Here is an 8,613-nt window from a genome sequence, read left to right on the forward strand (position 1 = left end):
GAGTGTCTCCTAAGATCAGAGCCCCATCTGGCTCTGCACCCTGACTACCCAGCATTCACTTGATTACCACAACTTTCGAATTGTCTCTAGTTGAATTCTGTCTGAACACCAGCCCTCAAGTATTCCTAACTGGTGCAGAGCAGGCTGGGTATTTCTGTCTACGATTGGAAACGTCTGCCCTCTTGTTATCATGGACTTTCAGAAGAGATGGGGGCCCAGGAAGAAAGCCTCCTGTGGGATGGCCACTTGGAAAGCTGATGGAGCTCATTCATCTAGACACATTTCCTAGAGGAAGTGATGTTAGAAGAAGAAAGAACTTTCTCAGAATCAACCAGTGCAAAGATCTCATAGCTGGAAGGGAAGGCATGGGCCAGTTCGTGCATCCTCAACAAGAATAGATGACTAGGGTAGAGACATTCTGTGGTTTTTGTGTGTATTTTTTCTATCATGTGTGAGCATGTGACAGAGGACAATGTTATTGGTCTTAGTCAGGCACTTGTAGTCTTTTAATCCATCTTTCCCACCCTCATGTGTTTGTACACACACGTGTGCACTTTGGCATTTGGAAACCAGAGGCCAGCATTAAAAAATGGCAAGCTTCTTGACCGGTTGGTGGTGGCGCTCACCTTTAATCCCAGCACGTGGCAGAGGCAGGTAGATCTCTGTGAGTTCAAGGCCAGCCTGGTCTACAAGAGGTAGTTCCAGGGCAGGCTCCAAAGCTACAGAGAAACCATGTCTAAAAAAAGAAAGAAAGAAAAAGAAAAATGATAAGCTTCTCCTTTAAGACAGTTTCTCTTTTGTTGTTGTTATTGTTGTTGTTTGAGACAGAGTTTCTCTGTGAAACAGTTCTGACTGTCCTGGAACTCTCTTTGTAGACCAGGCTGGCCTTGAACTCACAGAGTTACGCCTATCTCTGCTTCCCACGCGCTAGGATTAAAGGCATGTGTTGCCATTGCCCAGCTTTTTTTATGTTCTTTATATAGCAGGAACTTGCTTCTTAAACATTATGTATTGGGGTGGGAAGTCCTTCTGTCTATGTGTTGCTTTTATTGGTTAATAAATAAAAAAGCTGCCTTGGCCTGTGATAGAGCAGAGTAGAGCTAGGTGGGGAAAACTAAGCTGAATACTGGGAGAAAGAAGGCAGAGTTGCGAGAAGCCATGTAGCCACTGCCAGAGAAAGACACACTGGAAACTTGCTGGTAAGCCACAGCCACATGGCGGTACACAGATTAATAAAAATGGGTTAACCAAAGATATAAGAGCTAGCTAGCATACATTTAAGTGATTGGCCAAGCAACGATTTAAATAATATGGTTTCTGTGTGATTATTTGGGGGCTGAGCAGCCAGGAATGAATAAACAGCCTCCTGCAACAATGTATGGCATCCTAATTACCAAAGCCAAGACTCTCAGTTTTAATGCCAAAGTCATAGCTATTACTAACTTGTACCTCATTATCTCCCAGGCCACAGTTTAATTCTTTATAAACATCACATTTAGTTACCACAAGATCATCTCTTTAAATTTCACATTTAAAATTGTCAATATGAAGTAGCATGCTTGGCAATATTGGGAACAACCATACATAAACAATAGTCAGCAATGAAGGGTAAAAGAATATTATTACCTGCTGCTGTTGCTGCAACCTGAGGATTGAAGGGCACAAGATGATACAACTAGCAAGTAGAGCAAGGTGGGTATGAATTCTAGGCTTAGTCTAAATTACATTCCCTTTCTTCGAATACCTTCCCTTAAGGAAGTAGAACTTAAAGCTAAAAATAAGGACAATTCCAAGTTGACTTGATGCCAATCCTGGGCTTTAGTGCTCAGTTACATAGTCTCACTCCTCTATAAAACCCTTTCCTCTTTGAAATCTTTAAGTCTGCTATTATTTTCTCTCTATTTTAGTTTTTCCTTTTCCCTTTCCCTCCTTTCTTTCTTTCTTTCTTTCTTTCTTTCTTTCTTTCTTTCTTTCTTTCTTTCTTTCCTTCCTTCCTTCCTTCCTTGTGTGGTTCTTAATATAACCCAGATTTCCTTTTTACTTGCTATAGCCAATAATGTTCTTTAACTTTTGATTCTTCTGCCTTCTTCTCCCAAGTGCTGGGATTATAGATATGTATCACCGCATCTAGTTTGTGTGGGGCTAAACCCAGAGTTTTATTTAATTCTAGATAGTCAAGATGACAACCAATAATCACAGTCCCCAAGAGTCACTTCCATCAAAATTTCTTTACCATCACAACAAAATTTGTTTCTTGCTTTGACAGAATCCCTCCAGCTTTCACTGGTGTGGCATATGTAAACCAGGCAGCATGGCAGCCTGAATGCTATGGCAACCATCTTTATTCTTGAAAAGTATAGTCTTAAGAAGGAGTTAACATTGGACAAAATGAAGTTCAAGGTGAAAAACATTGATCTCTGATGATATCTCTGATTTGATTGACATACCCAGGTGCCCAATGGACCAATGGTTCTCAACTTTCCTAATGCTGTGACCCTTTAATATGGTTCCTAATGTTGTAGTAATGCCCACCCATAAAATTATTATCTTTGTTCCTTCATAACTGTACTCTTGCTACTGTTATGAATAGTAATGTAAATAGCAGGATATGCAATCCTTGTGAAAGGGTCAACTGACTGCCCCCCCCCCAAAGACATCATAACTGACAGATTAAGAAACTGCCTTGGACCAATAAAGTCTGTTAAAAGTCAATGAACTAGGTTTTCTACTCACAGACAACAAGCCTTTTGTCTGAGCTAAATTTTCCGTCTTTTCCTAATCAAAGTGCTGAAATGCTTTAAAATAATACTAAATGTCTGCACTTGGGGGACAGTTCAGTGGAGGCTGCTTGCTTTACATGCACCAGGCTTTAAGGATTTCAGTCTCCAGTTTTGAAGTGGAATAGCACAACCCCTTCTAGCTTGTCACCATCGACTCCCATTAAACTTAGCCATGTTCTTCCCATTCTAGCTGTGCTCTAGCCTTGCCATTTGCTGGCCTGTCTGCCAGCTACTTGTCCTGCATCCTCTATCTAACCCAGCTCTTAAAATCAAGATTTGTTTTTGTAAAATATGTTTGCAAAATTAATATTTTTTATTTCTCTTTGTTTTTCAATTTTTATTTGATGTGTATGGTTGTTTTGCTTGCCTGTAAACCACATGCTGACATGCCTGGTAACCAAGGAAGTCAGCAGAGAGTGTTGAATACATTGGAACTGAAGTTACAGACTGTTGTGGCTACTGGGAACTGGACTTGTAGAAAAATAGCCAGTGCTCTTAACCATCTCTCCAGCCCTATTGTTTGTTTGTTTGTACAGGATTTCCCATGCTGCAGGCTGGCCTTGAATTAGCTCCTACTTCCCCAAGTGCTAGAGGTGTGCCTCTAAGCCCAGTTTGTGCGTTGCTAAGGGTAGAAGGAAAAGCTTCAGGGATGCCAGACTATCCCTCTAACTAAAATATCTTTTCAGCCCCCGAATTAATATTTCTGCATTTTCATAAATTGTGTAACCATGTGTATACGTAAGTTCTCAAAGAAGCCAAGCATCCAAGATGGGATTAAACTGGTATAGGTTAATGTGAGAAAATATTCAAGACAAAAATTGAAGAAGGAGCCAGGAAAGGCAGAAGAGCCATCAGACTATGATGGAAGCATGACCTGGGGGCAGGGAAGAGGAGGAACAGAGGAAGCAAAAGAGGAAACAAGTGAAAAGGAGAAGGAGGGACAGAAGAGAGTGAGAGAGGGAGGAAAGAAGGGAAAGTGAGAGGGAGGAGCAGAGGGAAGTGTGGAGGGAGGGAGGGACAGAGGAAGGGAGGAAAAAGTTGTGTGTTGTAAAATCTCAGAAGAGTTCATGAAGGCTTGTGGTGAATTCTTAAACTAGTCATCCTCCAGAAGAAGAATATGAATTTTTCCAGGACTGTGCTGCCCCGGAAACTGACATACTCTGTCATAGGCTGGAACTGTGGCTTCAACTTGGCCTCTGCAGGGTTGGCTGTTAGTGGAGATCCTTTGTGTGTGGCATTTCATGCAGCCTGGGGTTGGAGGATGCTTGCTCAGCTGCCTTACTCATTACCATACATTCACTCTGATCTAAATTTTGCCTGTCACATATATAAGCTACATGGATCTTAGCCTCTTTAAGGGTGGGAGCTGGATTTCTCTTCCATCTCCGTGTGTTTCACAGAGTAGATTCCAGCACATTATTGCCATGATACTAAACTGAACTCTGGAAACCTTGCCTCAGGCTGAAAAGCCCATGGAACGAGCCTGCCTCTACAGGACAGAAGATGCCATTCCATGATTAACATTTCTTAAAAGAGTCATCTATCTCACCAGACTATTAAACTTCTACAGGATAATGTGCCTGTGCATGGCAATTTGGTTTTGAATCCCAGTGTCAGTAAGATGGAGAAATGGGGCATTTGCCAACTGATGTCCTGCTGTTAAAAACCTAATCCCCAACTTGAGTACAGTAGTGAAATTGGCTGTTAAGTTTACAATGCACTTTACTTATTAAGCCGGAGAGATAATTTTTCTTCATATGATATGTTCTGTTTTGTGTTCTCAAGATTTGTTCTTATGCTGGGTGTGTTAGAGCTTCTATTGCTGTAAAGAGGCACCATGATCATGGAAACTCTTTTAAAGGCAAACATTTAATTGGGTAACTTCCAGTTCAGAGGTTTAGTCCATTGTTGTCATGGTGGGACATGACAGTGTGCAGGCAGTCATGGTACTGGAGGAAGAGCTGAGAATTCTACATCTTTGATCTGCAGACAACAGAAAATGAACTGAGACACTGGGTATGGCTTGAGCATATATGAGACCTTAAAGCCCACCCTCACAGTGACACACTTCCTCCAAAAAGGCCACACCTACTCCAACAAAGCCATGTCTCCTAATAGTGCCATTCCCTGTGAGCTTATGGGAGCCAGTTACGTTCAAACTACCACAATGGGCATAATGAATCACATCAAGTCCCAGCACTTGGGAGGCTGATGAGAGGATTGTCATGAGTTTGATGCCAGATAAGGCAAGAGAGTGAGACCTTACTTAAAAAACACCACAAATAAACATACTTGTAATGTTTGCTGGGGCACTGTATGAGAAAGACTAATACTGACAAATGGACTAGAATTTTTTTGCTTTCTTTACTTTTACCCCTTCAAACAGAGCCTTGGCTGAAATGCCTACTTTTTCCTGTTAACTAACCTCTCTGCACTGGGAACAGATAATCTCTCTCTCTCCCTCTCCCTCTTTATCCAAATAGACAGACTTCCTTATAAACTATTTCACTGTGGGCTCATGCTCAGTTAACTGCCAAGCTTTCAGTCATTGTTAATTCCAAGTCTTAATTTACCAACTTTCTCCAGTTTGTCTAAGACCCATTTTAGAAAGCTGATGTATCAATTGTCCTTATTTTTATTGCATCCCATTTCCTCTTAGAGACTTCCTTCACTGTTTTGTGAGCATAAGCTATATATTTAAAATCTCATTTTCTTTTTGCCATTGTTTCTATCTATTTTAATGTGACAAACTTTCAGGTTAGGTAGACTACAGTAATTTAAGAAAACCTTCAGTGTTTTTCATTGTATCAGAACATGTTAATTTCAGCACATTTATATGAACCCATTAAATTATTCTGATGTTAATTCTGAAGGCATTTTTAATAACTGCAGATCAAGACAAAATTATACAACATGGTCAATAAATGGTTTGTGTGAAAAGACTAAAAAGCTAATCACGCATTATAATGCAGTGATCTAGGATTTTGTTTTGGCTTCTTTTGAAGAAAACAATCAATGCAGAGAAGGTTGGGAGAGTTAACAGCTGTGTAAAGAACTTTCCATGTGGTCTTTCAATAGAGAGTCCTAATTCTAGCAGGAAAATTGGCTGAAGATCTCGTAAGCAAATCAATGGCTCTGGATGTTTGCTCTTCATCAATTCTTTGAGAAACAAAGATGTTTAGCACAAAGGGACAAATAAAGGAACAAATGCATTGATGGCCAAGTGCCCTAAAAAGCGAGGTTATTTTCTAAAGCGCAAATGGGCAGTCAGTACATAATATGATCTTTAAATTATATTGTATCTGGCCCAGGAAGATTTCTCAGTGGGTTGACAATGCTTGTTCAGCAAATATGAGGATTGAGTTCAAATCTCCAACACACATATAAAAAGTCAGGCGTAGCTGTACATACCTGCACCACAACATTGAGAGGGTAGAGATAGATAGATCCTGAGATCTTGCTAGATAGCCAGTCTATGAGCTTCAGATTCAGGCAATGAGGCAAACAGTTACAGAGTGCAAGAAAAGCACACACAATGGACATATGGATATATGTGGTACTACCATGTCTACTAACAAAAGCAGAGTCAGTTTTTGCCACTACACTATGACTACAAGAAACATGATATATTCACTAGATAGAAGGAGCGTGATATCAGAGAAAGATTCGGACCTATTCAAAGGTATGAAGAACACCAAGACTTGTAAGAATAATATAGATAAAAACAAAGAAAATAAAGGTTTCCCATTAAAATCCATGTTACAGACTAATAATGATCTAAAGCAAAAAAATTTATTGTCAGTTAATGTGTGCATGTTTATTATTTTATGTAGAAGGAAAATATACAACAATAGAACAAAGACAAAAAGACAAGAGAAAATGAAGTACAGAATAAATATAATATGTGAAAGTAGACCAGATAAGTTAAATATTTACATCATAGACTCCATACAACGACATAAAGTACTTTGTGCTTACTAAGTCAAAAGAGTAGATAAAGTAGAATATTATTAACTCAGGAAGGCAGATAAAGAGGTAAAAGGAACAAAGATTACAGAAGACAAGTAAAAAGAGAAAATGTAGGGAGTATATGCCAGTCTATTGATTTAATTAAGTGAAAATGGCCTAACACTACATCAAAAAACAGAGATAGAGAGGATAGAAATGGAAAGGGGAGAAAGGAAGGAGAGCAGAGAAAATTGTATAGCATAATAAAAACAAGAAAAGAAAAATGAAAAAAGCAGAGATAGATGTAATGAAACCAGGTACGTCCTCTATAAGAAAAATATGCTTTTTCAAGGCATGGTGATTTATCACTAGAGGGACTGAGGCAGGAGGATTACCATAAGTTTGAGGCCAACCTGGATGATATAGTAAGTTCCAGGCAGCCCAGGTACACAGGGAAAAAAGAAACACTGAAGTTTTTCCTTAAATACAAACACAAAAGATAAATGAAAAATATCATGAAAAAGATATGTGCTAATACTGTTCAAAAATTATTTTATTTATTTATTATTCGTTTGTTTGCTCTAGTTTTGGAGATAAGGTTTCTCTGTGCAGCAATTCTGGCTGTCCTGGCCTCAAACTCACAGTGATATGCCTGCCTCTGCCTCCTGAGTGCCACCACCATCCAACATGAAACATTTGATCTTTAAAAGTTAGGCAAAGTTGGGGCTAGAGAGATGGTTCAGAGGTTAAGAGCACTGGCTGCTCTTCCAGAGGTCATGAGTTCAATCCCCGCAACCATGTGGTGGCTTACAACCATCTGTAGTAAGATCTGGTGCCTGCTTCTAGCATGGAGGTGTTCATGCAGGAGGAACATTGTACACATAATAAATAAATAAATAGATAAATCCTTTTTTTAAAGTTAAAGATAGACAAAATAGATTTCAGAAGACAAATTATTACCAGAGAATATAAATTTCCCAATAAAAAGTTAAATACTTATATATTCATCAAGAAAATCTAACAATGATAAGACATACTCATCTAAAAATGGTTTTCATATACATACGGAAAGAAACAAACCTTTAAAAACTGCACCTACTTTCCTCCATCTACGCCTTTTAAATGTATAGATAGATACCATCAGCCAACTCGATCTCACTGTTGTTCACGGAACAGTTCACCAAACAAATAGGAAAATAAAAATTCTTTCCAAAGGCCAAAGAAACATTCACCATACTAGATCACAGAACCCTGTGTCTAGTCATGGAGATAAGTTGAAATGGGCTTTAAAAGGTTAAAACCATACAATTTGTCAGTCACTTTTGACCATAAGAGCATTGTTGTAGAAATGAATAACTGGAAGATGTCAGTAAAATTTTAAAACACATATCTAAAATGTATTAATAATACAATGAAAAAAATCACAAGGAATATTGGCAAAAAATTAAAACAGTCAAAATTAGTATTATACATCAATATTTATGGAATGTGCTAAGGAACTGTTTGGAGAAATGTATGATGTCATTTGCTTTACCAGAAAGGAATCACCAAAACCAGAATCACCAAAATCACTTAACCACATGGGGACTCAGCAGAGGGAGAGTCTGAAGGCCTAATGGATACACACCGATTAGTCAGATGGGACTAGGGGTGGGGTCACTGTCATTGTAGTAAGGGCTCCTAACCTGTGGGTCATGACCTCTCTGTAAGGTGTGAGATACAACAACCCTTCATAGGGGTCACATATCAGGTACTTACATTACAATTCATAACAGTAGCAAAAGTACAGTTATAAAGTAGCATCAAAATGGTTTTATGGTTAGTGCCACCATAGCATGAGAAACTGTATTAAGCGGGCGGGGGGCGGGGGCAGCATTGGGAAGGA

Source organism: Microtus pennsylvanicus, chromosome 1 (genome assembly GCF_037038515.1).
Source record: "Microtus pennsylvanicus isolate mMicPen1 chromosome 1, mMicPen1.hap1, whole genome shotgun sequence".
Classification (NCBI taxonomy): Eukaryota; Metazoa; Chordata; class Mammalia; order Rodentia; family Cricetidae; genus Microtus; species Microtus pennsylvanicus.